Source organism: Cervus elaphus, chromosome 24 (genome assembly GCF_910594005.1).
Source record: "Cervus elaphus chromosome 24, mCerEla1.1, whole genome shotgun sequence".
Lineage (NCBI taxonomy): Eukaryota > Metazoa > Chordata > Mammalia > Artiodactyla > Cervidae > Cervus > Cervus elaphus.
Genome location: NC_057838.1, coordinates 40341724 through 40363803, shown reverse-complemented (window position 1 = coordinate 40363803; position 22080 = coordinate 40341724). Strand labels below are relative to the sequence as shown.

The 22080-nt window shown below is 45.6% G+C and overlaps 1 long non-coding RNA gene across 1 annotated transcript in view; it reads left to right on the top strand.

The window, feature by feature from the left end:
- The first annotated feature begins 254 nt into the window (after positions 1 to 254).
- Positions 255 to 22080, top strand: part of LOC122683094 — a 256521-nt gene continuing 234695 nt past the window's right edge. Inside the window, exon 1 of the long non-coding RNA XR_006337617.1 lies at positions 255 to 392. This is a non-coding gene — a long non-coding RNA (uncharacterized LOC122683094). The remainder of the gene's footprint in view (positions 393 to 22080) is intronic.

Sequence of the window (22080 nt, the reverse complement as noted above, 5' to 3'; positions counted from 1 at the left end):
CCCAGCCTTCCCTCCTCCTGCTTCCCCTCCATCTCGCCTCGTTTCACGACTCCCAGAACGCACATGTGGGCCGCGGAGGGATCTCGTCTTCCCAGGAGTCTGCGCAGCCGGCCGCCCCACGTGCTCCACGCCGGCGCGGCGCCGCCCACCCGGCTCCCGTCCAGCCCCGTGGGCCCGCGTGTTCTCGCTGCTACTCCCGCGAGATGCCGCGGCTGATTCGGGGCCCAGACTGTGGGGACAGTTCGGGACTTCGCGTCCTCCTGGTGGGGCAGGAGACACTTGAGATCTCCAAGTGTTCACCTGGCCTCAAGCCGCGCCTTTCATTTTGGAAAACCAGCAAAAGAAAACACCGCCGGCACGCTTCAAACAAAAACCCATCCCCTGGCCCTCAGGTAAATCGCCTGACTTTTCTGATTTTGGTTCGCTTGTTGGTAAAACGGGAATAACTGCACGATTTCATGGATTCCTTGTGAAGTTAAGTGAGGGGCCCAGTCTTGGGGCCCCAGGAAATGACGTGTGTTTTGGTTTTATTTACTTGCTGACTTGGGCGGTCTTCAGGGGCTTGCTGCTGCGGGTTGGGTCTCGAGGCCGCACTTAGGTTGGATTTCACAAAAGCTAGAAAATGTCGTTTTTAATGAATGGCGGAGATGCTTAGGATGATTTTGAGAGCCCCAGATTTCCTTTTGATTTTGCTACTGGTGTGACTTAAACCTTTCGGAGCCTGAGTTTGATCATGTGAAGGAAGGACTGCGTCCTCCCAGGGGTTCAGTGAGAACGTCCCTAGGCTTCTGGTGCTCTCCTCACTCAGAGCAGGAATTTGCTGTGACTGATGCTGTTAGGACCTCTGTGGTCACCGTCACCTCTGCTGGGGTGGCCCCGGGAGCCCTGCAGGGTTCTGGAGGCAGACCGAGGGGTGGAAGGGAGGAAGCTACTGAAAGTCGGTTTGCTCTCAGACCTTTTCTCTGAGCACTTGTGGGTCCATAGGAGGAAGCATGGGGAAACTTGATGAGAGCACTCACCTGCAGAGTTTCAGAGAGGGCTAATGGGCGGTTGCTTTGGTGGCTCTGAATTGAATCATTTTTTTTTTTTTTTTTCCGAGTCTTTCTCTGTTTGACTACTGGGATGTCTAAATTTTTCTTAAACATTTGAGCAAGCTTTCTATAAGCAGAGTCACTTACTCTTCTACCATGTTGCATGGAAATCCTACCTTTCTGCTTTTGTTTTTCTTTTATATTTTAGTGTTTTTCATCCTGGTAAGGTTTTAAATTGTGTCCAGATAAATCCAGCAGTTCCCAAATCTGGCTCTGCCTGAGGCTCTTCTGGAGGAATTTGTTTCCAAAAATGCAGGCTCTTGAGCTCTGCGCTCATCCTCAGATGGTAACAGGCCTTGTGTGTGTGTGTGTGTGTGAGTCACTCAGTCGTGTCTGACTCTTTGCAAGTTGGACTATGGACTGCAGCCTGCCAGGCTCCTCTAACTATGGGATTCTTCAGGCAAGAATACTGGTGTGGGTTGCTGTTCCCTTCTCCAGGGGATCTTCCCGATCCAGAGATGGAAACTGGGTCTCCAGCATTGCAGACAGATTCTTTACCATCTGAACCACTAGGGAAGCCCATAACAGGCCTTGGGCTCTGTATTTCAAGAAGCTCAAGGCAGAGGTGTAATTCTGATGGGTGATCCTGGGTCCAGTCTCACTTTGCTGTTTGTCATATTTTTCTTTTGCTTGAAAGGGAGTAACTTACCCTAAGATAGAGCAGCTGTTCTCGATGTGGAGCTTTGCAGTCCCTGAATGAGCAGCATCAGCATCACCTGGGAAGCTGTTTAAAATGCAGACACTCAGGTCTTGCTGCAGCCCTGCTGTGTCAGAGGCCTGAGAGCCCATCTTATAACAAACCCTCCAGGTGGCGCTGATGCCCCTGGAGTGCAGTTACCACGGCGAGGGACCGAATATCTGGTTCTTTAAACCGAGTTGTTTAATTTGCCTGGTGTTTAGTTTATATGCCTTTCTCGACTAGTCCTTTCCCCTAGTTGTTAGGAATTTATTTCCAAATGACTGATTCAGTGATGATTCCCATTCCTGAGCTTTGGAAAGTGTTTACTGATCACCCGTGGCATACTGGCCTGGCCTAGATAGAGGGACTCAAATGCTTAAAATCTCGGGGTAAATGAGACCTGTATAGGAGTGCTAAAGTAAGCGGAAGAAAATTGATGGCACCTACATGGGGGAAATAGAAGTAGGAGGGAGGATAGTGCCATATATGGGGAGTCTTTGCGAAGGGGCCTGTGGGATTCATCTGACATGGGAACAGTGTCCGTGGAAGAGGCTGGGTTATCTTAACTAGTGATACCTGAGGTAGAAGGAAAATGCTTCCTGCAGCCCCCTGCAGCCCCCTGCAGCCCCCTGCAGCTGCTTCATGTCAGCTGTGTGTTTCCTACTCTTGTTCTTGCAAGTACATTACTGTACAAAGGTAGATGCTACTTCTGGGTGTCCTGCACACCCCTCCACAACCTTCCTTCTGAGCAATAAACACGGCCACTCCTCAGGTCAGTGGACAGAGTTTATACTCATTTCTCCTCCTAGTGCAGAGTTCTCCAGAGTGTGGATACCTGCTTGACTCAACCGTTCTCTCATTGATGGCTTTCAGCCTGCTGTTTAGTTTTTGGTCACATAGGATGAACAAGGGGGTGTTTCTGTAGGTAGGTGTGGACTTAAACAGTGTTCACAACCTAAAAGTTGAGAGTTACATTTTATTTGGTGGGGGGTTTTTAGCACTTCGAGCCCAGGAGGCAGCATCGCAAGTGACCCTGAGAGAACTACTCCGGGGTGGGAATTGGGAGCCAGGTTGTATAGAAGTTTTGTAACACAGGACAGGTGGTCTGAATGTCAAAAGATGATTGTTAATTAAAGAAAACCAGATACTCCCAGGTTAAGAAATTTAGTGCTTTTCTATATGTGGAAAGATACAAGTATCTAGATTCACTGAAGTAATTCTTTTGATATGCACCTTAGCTGTCTGGGACAGTATCCTGTTTTTGCACCTCCTGAGCTTCCTCGGGGCTCACCAGCGGAAGTGGCTTCTAGATGGCAGGTATTCTTTTCCTTCCTGAGTTCCCTTAGGGCTCGCTATTGGTGGTGGCTGCAGTTGCCAACGACTGTGACATTATTTGTTTACTGACATGGCAAGAAATACTCCATTTCTCATAAGTGTGATGGGGAGTTGAAAGAAGTCCGGCTCACTCTTGTTCAGAACAGGGTAAGAAAATGGGGCATTTTCCAACTTTTGCCAGCAGAAAGTACTTCTCAAGAAAGAAGTGGAAGACAGTGATTTCCAGTTGGGAAATACCTACACACTTACAAAATTGTTGAGAGGAGTGAACTGGATGGGACTTTTTCTAGTGATCTGATTTCCAGCAGGGCTGGCCCTGACTGCCCCCCATTCTCAGATTCGGATGATCTGGGACCTGCGTTTGTGTGGATGGTGGATGCAGCCGGCACACAGCTGCCCTCTGTCTCTGACTTGGCAGGATCCAGCCCCAGCTTTCTGCCCCGAGCCTCGATTTCCCTTCATTCTCTGCCCGGGTGGGTTTCCAGGGAAATCACCTCCATGTATTTTCATAAATTTGCACCAGTCATCAAAGGGAATTGCATAAGAAACGTTGGCGGCTGGAGGAGGCTCTGAACACTTCAGATCCGGTCTTTTTTTAGTAACAGGGGACCTTTTTTTGGCTCAGCATAAATAAAGCCAAACATTCCCTCCACCATTCCTTCCCTTCAGGGTTCAAGTTTGCTTTGAAATTTACAACAAAACGTTTGATTGGAGGCATGGCCTCATTTTGGCATCAGTCTTGTTAATTTCCATTACCTTAGGAGTCTGTACCCACTCACATCTAACTTAAAGCCACAGGTGAGAGGAGATTATCCTTCAGTTAGTTGGAGTAAAAAGTCATCTCTATGTCTATACAGTCAGCAAAAACAAGACCGGGAGCTGACTGTGGCTCAGATCATGAACTCCTTATTGCCAAATTCAGACTTAAGTTGAAGAAAGTAGGGAAAAACCACTAGACCATTCAGGTATGACCTAAATCAAATCCCTAACAGTAGAAGTGAGAAATAGATTTAAGGGACTAGATCTGATTGATAGACAGAGTGCCTGATGAACTGTGGACGGAGGTTTGTGACATTGTACAGGAGACAGGAATCAAGACCATCCCCAAGAAAAAGAAATGGAAAAAAGCAAAATGGCTGTATGCGGAGGCCTTACATTTGGAAAACTCTGCCGTGACCACAGGACTGGAAAAGGTCAGTTTTCATTCCAATCGCAAAGAAAGGCAATGCCAAAGAATTCTCACGCTACAGCACAATTAGACTCAGCTCACATGCTAGTAAAGTAATTCTCAAAATTCCCCAAGCCAGACTTCAACAATATGTGAACCACAAACTTCCAGATATTCAAGCTGGTTTTAGAAAAGGCAGAGGAACCAGAGATCAAATTGCCAATATCCGCTGGATCATCGAAAAAGCAAGCGAGTTCCAGAAAAATATATCTTTCTGCTTTATTTACTATGCCAAAGCCTTTGACTGTGTGGATCACAATAAACTGTGGAAAATTCTGAAGGAGATGGGAATACCAGACCACCTGACCTGCCTCTTGAGAAACCTGTATGCAGGTCAGGAAGCAACAGTTACAACTGGACATGGAACAATAAACTGGTTCCAAATCGGGAAAGGAGTATGTCAAGACTGTATATTGTCACCCTGCTTATGTAACTTATATGCAGAGTACATCATGAGAAACGCTGGGCTGGACGGAGCACAAGCTGGAATCAAGATTGCCAGGAGAAATATCAATAACCTCAGATAAGCAGATGACACCACCCTTATGTCAGAAAGTGAAGAACTAAAGAGCCTCTTGATGAAAGAGGAGAGTGAAAAAGTTGGCTTAAAGCTCAACACTCAGAAAACTAAGATCATGGCATCTGGTCCCATCACTTCATGGCAAATAGATGAGGAAACAGTGGCTGACTTAATTTTTCTGGGCTCTAAAATCACTGCAGATGGTGATTGCAGCCATGAAATTAAAAGACGCTTACTCCTTGGAAGAAAAGTTATGCCCAACCTAGACAGCATATCAAAAAGCAGAGACATTACTTTGCCAACAAAGGTCTGTCTAGTCAAGGCTTTTGTTTTTCCAGTAGTCATGTATGAATGTGAGAGTTGGAAAGAAAGCTGAGCGCCGAAGAATTGATGCTTTTGAACTGTGGTGTTGGAGAAGACTCTTGAGAGTCCCTTGGACTGCAAGGAGATCCAACCAGTCCATCGTAAAGGAAATCAGTCCTGAATATTCATTGGAAGGAGTGATGTTGAAGCTGAAACTCCAATACTTTGGCCACCTGATGCGAAGAACTGACTCATTTGAAAGGACCCTAATGCTGGGAAAGATTGAAGGCGGGAGAAGGGGACGACAGAGGGTGAAATGGTTGGATGGCATCACCGACTCAATGGACATGAGTTTGAGTAAACTGTGGGAGCTGGTGATGGACGGGGAGGCCTGGCGTGCTGCAGTCCATGGGGTCACAAAGAGTCAGACACAACAGCGACTGAATTGAGCTGCTGTCCCCAAGGCCAATTCGCATTGTTTGGCCAATTCCCCAGGCACTGGGAGAGGGAGGTGGTGTGGGTCCTGGTGTTGCAGTTTGAATAATGACCACCAGAGAGAGCACCGTGCCTTGAAAACTACATGGTTCCTCCTTTACATTCTGTAAAGAGGGAGGTTTATTGGTTACCAACAGTGTTTAAGAGAGGAGTTGTCATCTCCTTTCCACACATGGAGCAGCTAATGAGATAAGGCGAGAGGTTTCTTGCTGGGCGTTGGAGAATTCAAGGAGGGACAGGCACATTCAGTAATGCAAATATTAAGCTTTGTAAATAACTCATACTACTGGGCACCTCAGGTGTGGACCAGGTTGGCTTAATCAAGTGGCATTTACAGCTCTAAGTAAACGGTGGATAGAAGCTTGTTTCCTGCCTTAATTAGTTAAGTCAGAACCTGCCTCAGAGGCCCTGTTAATTTTTAGAAATTGATCTTTGAGCAGAGTTGTAAACAAGTGACAATAATACTTTGGTCCCCAGAACCCATATGATAATTATTTTCAGCTGTCTGTAGCAGCCGTAAAGAAACCTGTGCTGTGCCCGTTGTGGGTAAAGTTATGGACTTGGGAGCCCAGGAAAGAAGTGAAGGTAGTAAAAGAACGTGAGGTCCCTAGGTTTGCTCTAGAAAGACTTGTTCTCCACTTACCTTCCCTTGGACACTTGCTGTGTCTGGACTGGACTCCGCTTCATGGGCAGTATCTTGTGTCCCTTAATCTTCATGACACTCTAGCAAGGTGGGAGCTTTTTATCATACCCATGGGGAAAGAAACACAAGAAACTGGCTTTTTGTAGTTCAGTCAGTGTGTCTGACTCTGCGACTCCCTGGGCTGCAGCACGCCAGGCTTCCCTGTCCATCACCATCTCCCGGAGCTTGCTCCAACTCATGTCCATTGAGTTGGCCATGCCATCCAACCATCTCACCCTCTTTCGTCCCCTTCTCCTCCTGTCTTAAGTCTTCCCCAGCATCAGGGTCTTTTCTAATGAGTCGGCTCTTTGTGTCAGGTGGCCAAAGTGTTGGAGCTTCAGCATCAATCCTTCCAATGAATATTCAGGGTTGGTTTCCTTTAGGATTGACTGGTGTATTTATCCCTGGTTATGTTATGGTAGATTTAGGATTTGAACCCAGGGCTGTGTGATTCTGCTTATTCATTCATCAGACATGTGGCGTGTGCCCTTTGTTCTAGGCAGTATGCCAAGTGATGGGGATGCAATAAGGTGTTGGGGGGAAACATGCACAATGTGAGAGTTTTGAGTCAAGTTTTATTTGAGCCAAAATGAGAACTGCAGCCTGGGAGACAGTATTTCAGGTAGCTCTGAGAAACTGCTTCAAGGAGGTCAAGTGGGGAGGCCAGGTTATATAGACGTTTTCAACAAAGGGGCAGATAGACTGAACGTTAAAAGATGGTTGCTTCAAGTTAAGGAATTTAGTGTTTTTCTATGTCTGGGAAGATACAGGAGTCTGGGCTCACTGAAATCATTCATCTGATATACACCTCACCCATCTCGGGCCAGTATCTTGGATTTTCACATCCTGAGTTTCCTCAGGGGTCACCATAGGGAATGTCTGCAGTCTGATGGCTGCTGGATGGCAGGTATTCTTTCCTTCCTGAGACTCCCCAGGCCTTCCAGCTCACATTGGAGGGCTGTAATGCTGATGACTGTGATGTTCTTGTTTACTGATATGGCAGGAAATAGTCCGTCTCTCAAAGGAATAAGGAAGATGAGATCTCTGTCCTCATAGAGTTTATATTCTGGTAAAGAATGGTAGACTCTACACAACCAAAAAACAAGATGCTTTTGATGGGGGCCCAGAAAAGGAGGAAGATTTAATAGACAGTCATGGGGGTGGTGTGGGGCAGAAGGACCACTTTAAGTAGGATGTTCGGTGGAGGCTTCGTGGAGAGGGGGTGGTAGAATGAAATATGGGTGCTGGGAGGTGTCCGTCTTGGGGTAGGTGTAGGGAGGAGCGTTCTAGAAGAGGGGGCAGCCAGTGCAGAGCTCTTGGATGTGGGTGGACTTGGAGGGGTGAGGTCAGAGTCGGGAGGCCAGGGAGGCTGTGGAACAGGGTTCGGGGGGACAGAGTTGGGGGCCAGGGTGGGCAGGCTGTGCTGTGTGCCCCACGACACTGCGGTGCCCCCAAAAGTCTCCCCCGTAGCGTCCAGCTCCTGGACATATGTGCTGCTGTCAGATGCAAGATGAGCTTGTGGCTGGATTCCAGCTCATGTCACCGGTTTTTTTTGGGCTTAACATTTAATTCATCCTTACTGCACCCCGCCCCCCTACCCGCCCTGCCAATTCTCAAAGGAAGACCCAGATGCCAGTTCCCTCTTTTTTCTAATATCTCCCTGGACCCCACCATCTGCTGTGGATCAGGGTGGAAACTGCCATGTTCAACTCTGCCAAAACAAGGCCTATGTCTTTTTTAACCTAACTAGCATGCAGACAGCAAACCTTCAGATCAAGGGCAAGCCAGGCCTTTGGGACAGCCAGAGACGTGAAGAAAGGAGAATTCAGCATTGTTGAGTTGGAAGGAAAAATCTGCAGTGCCAGGGTGGTCACTGTGGTTTGTCCACAAAAGGAGGAAAATGGAAACAACTTAGCTGGCTGTAAGCAGAAACTGTCAGCTAAATTGTGGTCTCTTAATGAAGTGGTTTACCAAGCTGCCATTGACATAATGCCACAGATCCATATTCACTGACCTAAAATGGTGACCATCACATATTGTTGAGAGGGAAAAGCAGATTAGAAGAGAGACTGTGTTGTCTCATTCCACATTTGAACAGGTTAGAGGTCTGTGCTTGTGAGCATAGGGCCTCAAAAAATTTTTCCGAAGGTTCCACAGCAAAATGTTAACAGTTGTCAGTCTGGATGGTGGGATTCAGGTGGTTTTATACTTGCATTCTCTTGATTAAACTCTTCAGTGGTGCTCACACTTCTTAGGTTGAAGCTTTCCAGTTCTCACCCGACCTGTTCACAAAGCCTTGTGATGCCCGGCTTCTTTCCTCCAACAGGCTTTGTCCCTTCCTGTCTCAGGACCTTTGCACAGACTCTTTGTTTGGTGGGAATCTTTTCCTGTGACGGTGCACCCCACTCGCTTGCTGCCTCTGCTGCCTTCAGCAGGTTTTTTCCCTTCCCTCTGGTAGAGATCCTGTCCCGCACTGATGCCCCCAGCCCAGGCTGCCTCTCTGTCCCCCATGAAGTACCTGTTGCCCTTCTCTTCTGCCAGGATATCAATTCCAGGAAGGCGGACAGGGTGTCCATCGCACTGCTGTCTGCCGTGTGTCCCGTGCAGCAGCTGCTCAGAGCTTTGCTGAGTGAACAACACAAAACCCTTCTGTAATGTGTGAATTTCTGTAACAAGCATTTATTCTTCATTTGGGAAAAAATAACAAATGAAAATTTTTTTTCTGACATTTCATAATCATCGCAAGTGTAAAATACTTCAGAGAATGTTAAATGACCTCTCTTGTATCACTTGGGGGATCTGAACACTAAAACAGTTCTCATTTGGGGGAAAAAGGAAAGATGTGAAGGTAAGACTTTTCCATATCTTTCTTTCTTGAAAGGTATGGTATGGTGGAATGTGGCCTCTGGAGTTGTACTACCTAAAATCAATACCGGGCCAGTACCAGTCTTGACAAGCTGTGTGCATTTGGACAAGTGGCTATACCTCTCTGAGTCTTAGTTCACAGCTGTTAAAGTGAGAAAGTAGACATGGCTGCCTAGGGATGTTGTGAAAATGAAATAAGATAATGGATATAAAGTGCTTAGTATGGAAATTCAGCAGTGAATGTCCCCCCAGACACCCACCCATCTCTCCTTGGCTAAAGCAGAGCCCAGAGTTGACTATTTTTGGAAGCTCCAGAAAAACAGGAATGTGGTCTGTTTTGCTGTCTGCCAAAATCCCAGTTCTAGGATGGAACCTGACACATATTATATTTGTTATTATTATACTCATATTATTAATCAAGAAATAAATATTTCTTGAATAAATAAGTTCATGAGCCTCATGAGCCGCTAGTCAGCATTACTCAGTTTTCCTAGGCTGCAGAGGTGGTAAATAGCACTATTGCTGCTTTTTCTGAGCTTATTTTGGACGTAGCAGTTTTTAGAGGTCAAAGACTATAAAAGTGGAAGGTGAACTTTGGGACTTGAGGTCAGTGGTAACTTGCAAACAGCCCCAGATCGGTGGCCTCAGATATCATTCTTTGGGGTCCCTTGAGCTGGTGTCTCGTTTGTCGGATGTTTGGTGTTCCTGAGGGCTGTTTCCCAGTTGTTCGAGGCCAAGGGACAGACCTTTGCATCCACATCATGGCCAGCTCTCTGGAAGTTAATCCGATCACACTGGCTTCTGGCAAACCTCGGAGATGTTCCTTGCCTCATCCTCTCATCCTGATGAGTTAGATTCAAAGTCTTTAAGTTTTCCTCCTTACTTTCCTCTCTTTTACTTCTCTTTGAGCATGTAGAGGTCATTCCAGAAGGAATCTATATACAGTGGTATATACAGTTCAGTGGTAAATGGGAAGAATGGGCACATAGGTGAAGGGCTCCAACCAGAATGTTGAATATACACTCAGTGGCCAGCATCCTGTTTGTCTTTTTTATTTATAATTTTTGGCCACACCACAAGGCATATGGGATCTTAGTTCCCCAACAACCAGGGCTTGAGCCTGTGCCTCCTGCATTGGAAGCTTGAGTCTTAGACACTGGACTGCCAGGGAAGTCCTCCATTTGTCTCTTAATGTCACAATTGGTCCTAAGTTTGTCCTATTCATGCAGAAAAGTTCAGTATCCTCTTCTTTGCTTTCTAGGCAAAGATAAAGTCGTATCTCTTAAATTTTCTGCTTTGTGCCCAGGGGAACTTGGGTTCTGCAGTATGCTGTATTAAATCATTAAGTAATTAAAAATATGTCCATTGCATTGGTGATGCCACCTAACCATCTCATCTATGGTCATGAACTTGGGCAAACTCTGAGAGATGGTGAGGAACAGGGAAACCTGGCGTGCTGCAGTCTGTGGGGTCTCGAAGAGTCAGACATGACTTGGTTACTCAACAACAACAATTAAAAAAATGTGTGTATATACACAGTGAACATTTGTTGAGTCTGTCCTTAGTGACATAAGGCACTGTTGTATTTGCTTTGTCTTCATTAACTCAGCTCATCCCCATAACACCTCTAGGAACTCGATCAGTTTTCATCAGTGAAGAAACACAGAGAGGGTGACTAACTTCCCTGAGGTCATGCAGCCAGGCGCCGAGTCAGGATGTGTCCCCAGACACAGATTCTGGAGCTTGCACTAAACCTCTGTGCTCTGCTGCCTCTTAAGTAAGCCTGGGCTTTGTGACAACCTGGGTCACGCAGCAGGATTTTGTCCTGTACAACTTCCCAGAGCCTTTAATATGCTGATGTAGGTGGGAGGAGAAAGCACATTTTCTCAGATTCACTTGACTGTACACTTTGTGTCTGACACTCCTGTTAACATCTTCAGGAACTCATGTGACGTGACAGCACTGCACAGGGAAGCCTGTGAGTTAGCTTGGGGCATTTTGAGTGTTTCATTAGGCATTCGTGTTTAGAATAAACTACTGCCTTCAAGTGGTTTGTCCCTGGAATTGAACTGAAACTCAAACGTTACTATAAAGGTGAACATAATTTTGATTCTATACCTAATTCCTTTTGTTTAGTAAGCTCACTGGGTTTGCTTTCCAGGTCTTGAACAGAGGCTGGAACTCATTGGCGCCTCAGGGGTATTTACAAGCATCAGTGCTGGCACCACCCTTGAATCTCCTCCTGTTTTGTTTTCAGGAAACAGAGATTGGGTCTCAGCTGGTCTGGTGAGCACACGCCCCAGCTTACCTGGGCCTTTAATGGTCAAGATGGACGTGCCAGGCCTGCCAAGGCCGCCCCCTGCCAGAGCAGTGATGCCCAGCTCTGGCTTGTGCTTTGGGGAGAGTCCACATACCTTGAAAGTAGTACACCCTGACCCCCACCTGGCTGGTAAGGGATGCACATGATGACTTGAAGTGAAGTGAAGTGAAGTTGCTTAGTCATGTCCGACTCTTTGCGACCCCGTGGACTGTAGCCTACCAGGCTCCTCTGTCCATGAAATTCTCCAGGCAAGAATACTGGAGTGGGTTGCCACACCCAAACCAGCCCTTGAAGTCTTAATTTCAGTGGGCTTATTCATGTCCGACTCTCAGTGACTCCATGGACTGTAGCTTGCCAGGCTCATCTGTCCATGGGCTTCTCTAGGCAAGAATACGGGCGTGGGTTGCCATTTCCTCCAAGGGATCTTCACGACACAGGGATCGATTGGACTGGCCTCCTGTTCGTCTCCTCTATTGATAGGCAGATTCTTTACCACTCTGCCACCTGGGAATCCCCCTAATTTCAGTAAGTCCAGCAAATAGTTGATTTGCATGTGAAGTGTTTGGGTAGACGTTGGCTGAGTGCTGCTGAGGATCAAACTGTTTTGATTCCTGGGCAAACGGCAGTGGTCCTCAGTCTCTGTTCCATCTGAATCCATTGTGGGGCTTGTGAACACCCAGATTGCTGGGCCGGGCCCAGAGGTGCTGATTTAGGAGGCCTGGGATGGGGCCTCGGAATGTGCGTTTTTAACAGGCTGCCAGGTGCTGCCGCTGCCGTCAGCCCGGAGACCACACTTGGAGAATCACCGTTAAGAAGAGTCTCTTGGCCGAAGCCCTGGGTTTATTTTTATTTTAATTAGCTTCATTAAATTTATTTTTTCCTTTTGAGTCCCTGGTTTAAACTCCCAGCTCTGCCATTAAACAAAATATTGAGAAGAAACTCAGTTGTCATAAAATGAACATTTTAAAAATCCAGTGGCATTTAGTGTGGCAACACACTCCAGTATTCTTGCCTAGAGAATCCCCTGGACAGAGGAGTCTGGTGGGTTATAGTCCATAGGGTCGCAAAGAGTCGGACATGACTGAGCGACTACACTTATTTACTTAGTATATTTACACTAGTTTACAATAGCTGCCTCTATCTGGTTTCAGCACATTTCCAGCATTCCAAAGTAAATCTTGTGCTGATTAAGAAATTTCCCCCTATTTCCTTCCTCCCTGCAGCCCCAGGCAACTACGTATTTGAGTTCTGTCTTTGTGGGTTCATTTCTTCTGAGTATTTCATAGAAATGGAACTGTACTACACGTGGTCTTTTCTGTCTGGCTTCTTTCACTTAGCGTGATGTTTTTGAGGTTCACTCTTGTAGCATGTATCGGTACTTCATTCCTTTTTATGGCTGAATAATGTTCTATTGTGTGGATATACTACCGTGTGTTCATCTGTTGGTGTCTGCCGTTTTCGAGTTGTGTGTTGTTGAACAAGTTGCTTAACCTGTCTGAGCCTCAGCTTTTCTATCCGTTCACAGTTACGGTAGTTCCTACTTTGTTGAATTGTTGTGAAGATGAGTGAGAGAGAACTCACATCAGTTGCCTGGCACAATCTTAGGCCCATGAAGTCTCAATGAAGGGAAGCTGTTACCAATACTGTTTGTCTGAATTTGTTACTTCTCATCCTGTGACAGGAATTCCGGGCGCTACTAGCTAATTTGGAAGCTCATCCCAGGAAACAGCTTCCGGGGAGCTGAGAAGAGAGACAGGGCAGGGGAAGAGTCTGTCTAGTTGTCTCACCAAACCAGCAACCACTGCAGGCACCTGGGGTTTAATCCTGCTGGAATTTCTGAGAAGTGGTGCAGAACACACTCCCCAGCACGATCCTACCACGGGGCAAGGAGGCGGGGATATTTATGCACCGGCTCCTGAGGGCCATCTGGGAATTCTCTAGCATCTTGGGCCAGAGAAATTTGTGGTGCTCAGAGAAAGCGCCAGGTAGAGATGCAGGCACTGGTCATTGGAGGCGTTGACCTCTGTGTGCTGAAGTGGCCAAGAGGGTGTGGGCTGGTACTGGCAGCATCCTTTTTTCTCTTCTACATGGAAAGTTCTGTTTCTATGCCAGCACTTGGTACTTCTCTCTGCGCCTTCCTTATTATTCAAGCCCTTTTAGGTTGGCTGTGTCTCCCTGAGGAGACAGACAGACAGTGCTGTTAGAAGATGTCAACTGCACTTCTGTCTGGATTTCTCGTAGAGCCTAGTACACAGCTTGCTCAGTAGAAAGTCTCACAAGTGACCCGACTTAACATCCAGTCAGCTGATGGTGTCCATGCCTCAGGAAAGTGTTCTCAGTGAGGTCCTTGGCTTGCCCACTGGGCATTTCTCAGATGACTGAGCTGAATCTCAGTGACTAAGTCCCTCCACCCCTCACCCCCTCTCTGTCTGAGGTTGCTCCCAAACCTGTTTATGTTGATTATATTGTAATTTGGAAAAATTAATTCAATTAAATGGATTCACTAATAAATAAATGAATTAAATTGAATTTTTTATAATCCAAGTAGATAAAAGTGCAAAAATTGTCATTTCTATGACAACCAAGATGAATACTTTGGAAAAATAATTTTCAGGAAAAATGCTATTGAATTAGATATGGACAAGAAAACTAAAATATTGAGAAAGTTTTTAAATTGTAGGAGTAATTTGCATTCAGATGACTTGGAAATGCTTGTAGATTTTCTCCCTTTTGGCCTACAGTGTTGACTGGATAACTCAACGTCTGTTTCCACCTTCTTTCTTCTTGGTCTGCCTGTTTCATAGATGTAGGAAAACTGAGAACATAAATTCCAAGCTTTCTTTGAAACTGGATATGTCTGTGATTCACTTGTGACTGAAGAATAGGTGAAAGTGTTCTGAAGTGGGGGTGATTCTGAGAAGTTAGGCTTTTCTGATATAAGGAATAAATGTGTTAGGGTCTATTTTTTCATCTTCTTCCTACCTTGAATGTAGATGTGATATGTGGAAGTGCAGCAACCATTTTGTGATAATGAGGCTATATAAATCAACACCTAAAGCTAGCAGAGTGAAAAGAGAGAAGTATGGAACCACAGCATCAGTGCCAAAATGCCTACTTTCAGTCTTCTTGATATATTAATTAATTATCTGCATACTTAAGCCGTTGTTAGTTGCAAATCAAAGTGTTTCTAAAACTGATAAAGCTTCTTCAAAGAACTTGAAATCAAAGCTTACTTTATGGGTATGGTTCTGCAAGAAAGTTGGTGCACATCTCTAGGCAGGAAATGTATCCTCAGAAGTGTTGAGCATTCATCAAAACATTGGCTAATGGCGATACATGTATACATTTTAAGTTAAAATATTACGTGTGTAACCTCAGTCTAGAGGAAAACATTGGTCAAGCCCACAAGTGGGAACATTCTACAGGACACCTGACCAGAACTCATCAAGACTGTTACAGTCTTGAAAGTAAGGAAAGACTGGGGGACTCTCACAGACGAGAGGAGACTGGAGAGGCGTGACAACTAAAATGCATTGTGGAGCTAAGAGGAGATTCTGGAACAGAAAGAGAACATTAATGAGGAGGACAGGTGAAATCCGAGTCAAGTCTGGGGTTGAGTTACTGGTAGTGGATCACTGTCAACTTAGTTTTGACAAATATCTCATGATAATAGAAGATGTTTGTTATGGGGAAGTTGGATGAGTGCTGTATGGGATTCTTTGTTGTATTGTTGAAACATTTTCCCCTGTAAATCTAAACCATTCTAAAATAAAAAATTCACTTAAAATGCTAGGTATGCACTATTTACTGTTCTATGTTAGCCTCCCTTGGACAGTCTTGATGAACGAAGTAGCTGCTTTTCGGAGTGAGCTGTGAGGGGTTCTGCTGCACTTGGGGGAACTCATTCATGCTCCCCGCCTGGTGACATGGACTAGGAGAGATGCTGCAGGGGACTTGCCCTTTCTGGTCTGCATCCCATGGCCTCCCAGCTGTAGTGCTGCCCTGTTGATTTTTTAAAGAATTTATTGATATATTAATGTAATGTTTACATTTGTGCTACTTTAAATGACTTACTTTCCCTCTTTAACTTGTACGATAGTTATTACCAATCTAATTTTATGTTGAGTTTTGATGTTTTTGCTGTGTCGTGCTGGGGGAGCAGATAAACGTTGTGGTCAGAGTTGACATCTGCTGACACGCAGTGGTGGGTTTAGGGACACGTGGCGGGCTCAGGGCATCACTGGCCCCTCCACCTGGGAACAGTGCCCTGTCTTTTGGCTGGGCTAGTCAGCCGATGGACGTCTGCCTGGAGCAGGTGACGTCTGTGCACCATCTGCCCAGAGGCCCACGTGGCCGTGCACCCAAGGTCAGCAGAGTCCACACTTAGAGACACGCCTTCCTGATGTCGTTTTAGCCACTGGGATGTAACCATGTTCACATCCCCACACTTTCCCATTTAGCGAGCCAGATGGAGTTGAGTTTCTATCTCTGGCCCTTGTATCTTCAGGAGTTTTGTTTACACAGTAGCTGTCCCTGTTGCCCTTATTTACAGTTCTGTCCTTGTGGTCCTTAGCGTGGAGCCATCCACTGCCCTGTCTTATCCAGTTTTCCTCATTCCACTGGACTAGCATCCTTGTTCTGCTCCATCCTAGCTGAGCATGCTAAAACCAGGGTGAACTCGCTACCTTCTCAGAGCCTCATGTCATTGTAAAACGGGAATAAAAACTCTCCCTAAAGGCTTGTTGGGAGAATGAAATGATGTAGCAGTTGTAAGGCATTCACAAGGTCAGATGACCACTCTCATACAGATAGCTGCTGCTTTTATATTCAAACTCCAGAAAGTGGCATCGAACTTGTCAGTTCAGTTCAATTCAGTCACTGATTTGTGTCTGACTCTCTGCGACTTCTTGAACTACAGCTCACCAGGTCTCCCTGTTCATCGCCAACCTCAGAATTTACTCAAACTCATGTCCATTGAGTCTGTGATGCCATCCAACCATCTCATCCTCTGTCATCCCCTTCTCCTCCTGCCTTCAATCTTTCCCAGCATCAGGGTCTTTTCAAATGAGTCAGTTATTTGCATCAGGTGGCCAAAGTATTGGAGTTTCAGCTTCAACATCACTCTTTCCAATGAATATTCAGGACTGATCTCCTTTAGGATGGCCTGGTTTGATCTTGCGGTCTGAGGGACTCTCGAGAGTCTTCTCCAATACCATAGTTCAAAAGCATCAATTCTTCAGTGCTCAGCTTTCTTTATAGTCCAACTCTCACATCCGTACGTGACTACTGGAAAAACCATAGCCTTGACTAGACGGACCTTTGTTGGCAAAGTAATGTCTCTGCTTTTTAATTTGCTGCCTAGGTTGGTCATAATTTTCCTTCCAAGAAGTAAGTGTCTTTTAATTTCATGGCTGCAATCACCCTCTGCAGTGATTTTGGAGCACAGAAAAATAAAGTCAGTCACTGTTTCCACTGGTTCCCCATCTATTTGCCATGAAGTGATGGGACCAGATGCCATGATTTTCTGAATGTTGAGCTTTAAGCCAACTTTTTCACTCTCCTCTTTCACTTTCATCAAGAGGCTCTTTAGTTCTTCTTCACTTTCTGCTGTAAGGGTGGTGTCATCTGCTTATCAGAGGTTATTGATATTTCTCCTGGCAATCTTGATTCCAGCTTGTGCTTCCTCCAGCCCAGCATTTCTCATGATGCATATAAGTTAAATAAGCAGGGTGACAATATACAGCCTTGAGATACTCCTTTTCCTATTTGGAACCAGTCTGTTGTCCCATGTCCAGTTCTAACTGTTGCTTCCTGACCTGCATACAGATTTCTCAAGAGGCAGGTCAGGTGGTCTGGTATTCCCATCTCCTTCAGAATTTTCCACAGTTTATTGTGATCCACACAGTCAAAGGCTTTGGGATAGTCAATAAAGCAGAAATAGATGTTTTTCTGGAACTCTCTTGCTTGTTCAATGATCCAGCGGATGTTGGCAATTTGATCTCTGGTTCCTCTGCCTTTTCTAAAACCATCAACAGTATGAAAACGCAAAAGGATAGGACACTGAAAGATGAACTCCCCAGGCCGGTAGGTGCCCAATATGCTACTGGAGATCAGTGGAGAAATAACTCCAGAAAGAATGAAGAGATGGAGCCAAAGCAAAAACAACACCCAGTTGTGGATGTGACTGGTGATGGAAGTATAGTCCGATGCTGTAAAGAGCAGTATTGCATAGGAACCTGGAATGTTAGGTCCATGAATCAAGGCAAATTGGAAGTGGTCAAACAGGAGATGGCAAGAGTGAATGTTGACATTTTAGGAATCAGTGAACTAAAATGGACTCGAATGGGTGAATTTAACTCAGATGACCATTGTATCTACTAGTGTGGGCAAGAATCCCTTAGAAGAAATGGAATAACCCTCATAGTCAACAAAAGAGTATGAAATGTAATACTTGGTTGCAGTCTCAAAAATGATAGAATGATCTCTGTTCATTTCCAAGGCAAACCATTCAGTATCGCTGTGATCCAAGTCTTTGCCCTGACCAGTAAAGTTAAAGAAGCTGGAGTTGAACAGTTCTGTGAAGACCTAGAAGACCTTCTAGAACTAACACCAAAAAAAGATGTCCTTTTCATTATAGGGGACTGGAATGCAAAAGTAGGAAGTCAAGAAACACCTGGAGTAACAGGCAAATTTCGCCTTGGAGTACAGAATGAAGCAGGGCAAAGGCTAATAGAGTTTTGCTAAGATTATACACTGGTCATAGCAAACACCCTCTTCCAACAACCCAAGAAAAGACACTACACATGGACATCACCAGATGGTCAACACCGAAATCATATTGATTATATTCTTTACAGCCAAAGGTGGAGAAGCTCTATGCAGTCAGCAAAAACAAGACCGGGAGCTGACTGTGGCTCAGATCATGAATTCCTTATTGCCAAATTCAGACTTAAACTGAAGAGAGTAGGGATAACCACTAGACCATTCATGTATGACCTAAATCAAATCCCTAACAATTATACAGTGGAAGTGAGAAATAGATTTAAGGGACTAGATCTGATAGAGTGCCTGATGAACTGCGGACGGAGGTTCGAACCTGTCAGGATTCAGATATAATTATTTTCATGATGCTGTTGCAGAGTGATTTTACATATATATTTGGCCATGCCACGTGGCACGTGGGATCTTTGTCCCCCCGTCCCCAGATAGAACCCGCATCCTCTGCAGTGGAAGCATGGAGTCTTAACCACTGCACTGCCAGTGAAGCCCTGAGAGTGATGATATTAATACAGAGAAAAATAATGTCTCTTGCCACTGCTTCTAGCACTTGCCCCCTCACCCCCCAAAATGTAGGTTTCCTCCTGCCTCACTTCTCCATGAAACAAAATTGCACAGGAAGCCAAATTTAAGCCATTTCGGAATTGCAGACATGCAGAAATCTTTATGAGAAACATTTGACCTGATTTGTTTTACTAATTAACAAAGAACCCTCCCCTGAATGATATGTTTCACCCGACAGCACATTTTTAATCAAGGCATAAATTGTAGCAAACCAAGGTTTCAAAGAAAACTATGAAAGGCCACCTCGCACCAGAAGGATGGGAGCGTGTAACAGCAGTAACGCAGCGGGAACCTGCATGAAAGGAGCGGGGAGTTAATTCGTGAAGGGAATGAATGGTCCATGGTGGAGCCACAACTTGCTGCCCTGCCTGGACATACAACAATTGGCCAGGACCACAGGAAGATGGCTGGGGAAGTCCCCTGTGGAAGTTCAGGATGACGCCCGGGTGTCACCATGGGGCTGATGGCATCCGCTGGTGTACAGAACAGTTAAAGGAGAAACAGTTTGGAGAAAAAAAAAGATGTCAAGAAGCACATTTCCATGTGAGCAGTGGGGTTGGGGCCAGGTAGTGTCATTCAGCATGGAGCAGTTGAAGTGCCAGGGTCCTCGGGAGAGAGTTCGCTGCTGTTCTCCAGAAAGTGAATGTGTTGAAGGGAGTCTGTGCTCTGCTGTGGGCACGGCTGAACCCTAGTGCCGGAGAGAGGGTTGTGACGGCCTGTGGGTGAGCTTGACTGTCCTCACGGAGTAGATGTCAGAAGCTGATCCAGGAACACGATTCCCCCAGGCCTCTGGAGCAAGAGACTGTGTCTGGTTTCAGGGCTGTTTATCTTTGGGGACATTGCCATGTTTCATTTCCAACTTGAAAATGTTAGCCTTTGATTGTTCTGTTTATGCAGCAGTGGAAAAATAATCTTCTAGGGATCAGAGTGGTTCAGATCATGCTTTAAAGGGGGAGCTGAGTTTTTCTTAGTCTCCCTCATCCTCTTTCTCCTCTTTTCTCCTTTGCTTTCTAAGAGAAGTCTTCAGTAGAGCTCTTAAACCTAAGTGACAGCTCAAACGTTGTGGAGTAGATTAAAAAAACCTTAATACACCCAGGTAATTAAAATGCAGTCATTATAGAAATACTTAACCTCAAAAATAAACGTCTCTTGTGATCCTATTCCCTAAGGATAATGACTTAGCACGGTTTGGTGTATATCATTCCGCATTTATTTTTGATGTAAGAATGAACCTGTCTGATTGTTTTAACAGACATGGCATTCATTCATTCGTCTTCATTTTCCTCACTGTTGGTGGTTCTTTCTATACGTGGCTGCCCCCATCTTTGGACACCCTCGTGACGTTTTGACAGTTTTTCACACGCTGATCTGCTTTTCTTGCTTAATAATCTCTCATGGAGATTTTTGCGTATTGGGACTCACTGATGCATGGCTTCACTGCTGTCTTTGTTTAATGTCTGTGGCCGCATGGTGTCCCGTTGTATGGATAGATCACTGTTTTTTCATCTGTTCCTCACCGGTGGACTGGAGCAGAATGTATAAATTTGGAAACTCTCTCAGTCTCTACACGTACACACAGATAGACAGTTGGAGTTTATAGCTTGTCTCTGTAGGGTGAAGGATGAGAGAAACAAGGTCGATGTGTGTGCATGCATGTTTACACATCCATGCAGCATCTTTATACCTGTGTGTGAGTTCAGAGACGCTGGAATCTGTTGGTGTATCAATTACTTATATGTGGGTATGTATATTGCATGGACTGTGAAAAAGTTGTGCCGGTGAAGATGAAGATCCTGTTCTTCCTCGAAAGCCTTGATAAATAAGAAAGACTCTAGGCTGCAGATTCGTGCTTTGAGCTATGTGAGTGCTGGATCTGCAAAGCATAATTTCAGACCCCTGCTTGGAAAAGAGAGACAGAGTGGCCACAAGACCCACATGCTGAAGACCATTGCATAGTAACGAGAAGTTAATAAATCATGTTTCAATCAAAGCAACATCCCAGGAACTTTGGGGGATGTAGGAAGGTGGATCCTAGGAAAGAATGCTGGGTTATTCCAAAGTAGTTTGAAAGGCAAGTTGGATAAAGATAAAAAATAAAAAGTAGGCTGGAAGTCTAAAGAATTAGTGTTGGTGCTCCTTTCCCTCTGAATTGTGGGGTCGAGTTAACGAGCGCTAGCACCTCCATGGTAACTTCTATGCCCTTTGCTCATGCGGACTTTGCCAGTTGATGACAGCGTGCTTCTCCCTTTTAACCTAAGGCAGCTTCAAAAGTTCTCTGTATCGTTTCTGACCTGCCTGTGTCCATCAGAGTTGGCCAGCAAGATGGAATCTCTTTGGCAACCCATGCCTGTAGGGATCCTGTCTTGTGAGGAGCGAGGTGTCTGGGCAGTGGGGCTTAGCATCACCCTTGATGGGTTCACCTGCTGTTTCCAGACCTTTGTCACCCCAACAAGAGAACAGCAACAGAAAGCTCAGTATGGAAGAGCGAGACAAGCAGGAACTCTGGAGTTACCTAGAGGAAGAAAAACCACTTGTTAATTTGGGAATTTAATTTATCTATAGTTTAATTTCCTCGTATGTCAAGAAAAAAATAACCCCCAAGACCACAAGAGCCATTCAGAAGTGAGTGGCATGGTATTTGAAACAATGTAAATGCTAGATGAGCATTATTTTCTTACTTCTTTATCATCCTCTAGTTTTTATAATTTCTCAGAAATTAGGTTATTTAGGCTGCTTTCTTCCCTCTGCCCCTTTGCAGCCATTTCGTCTGAAGGACAGAACTCTGGTGCCCTGACCAGAGCCACTAGTTGAAGGGTGGGTCCTGACCCACGTGGGCCAGTCACAGTATCCATTCCTTGGCCCTGTGGTTGGGGAACAGGGGCCAAGCAGCCTGAACTGTTGGGGAGTCAAGGTTTCTGTCATTTGTAACCAAGAGAGTGCTGCCTGATAGAATGGCCAAGGTGCCAGCCTCTTGTTTTTAAAAATACAGCTCCCTGGTTGAGCATAGTTGTTGAGGCAGGGCTGAACAGGGCTTTGGTCCTGACCCCACTGCCCCTGCTGTGGCTTCTGCCTCCTTCTGAAAGCCACATGTGCACCAGTGCAGGGCAGAAAAGAGTGGAGACACAGCCCTTCCAGAAGGTGCCCGAGTAAGGAAGAATAGGCCTCGGACCTCAGAGGTTTTCTCTCTTCTTGGGTTATATTCGGGCTTCCCTGATAGCTCA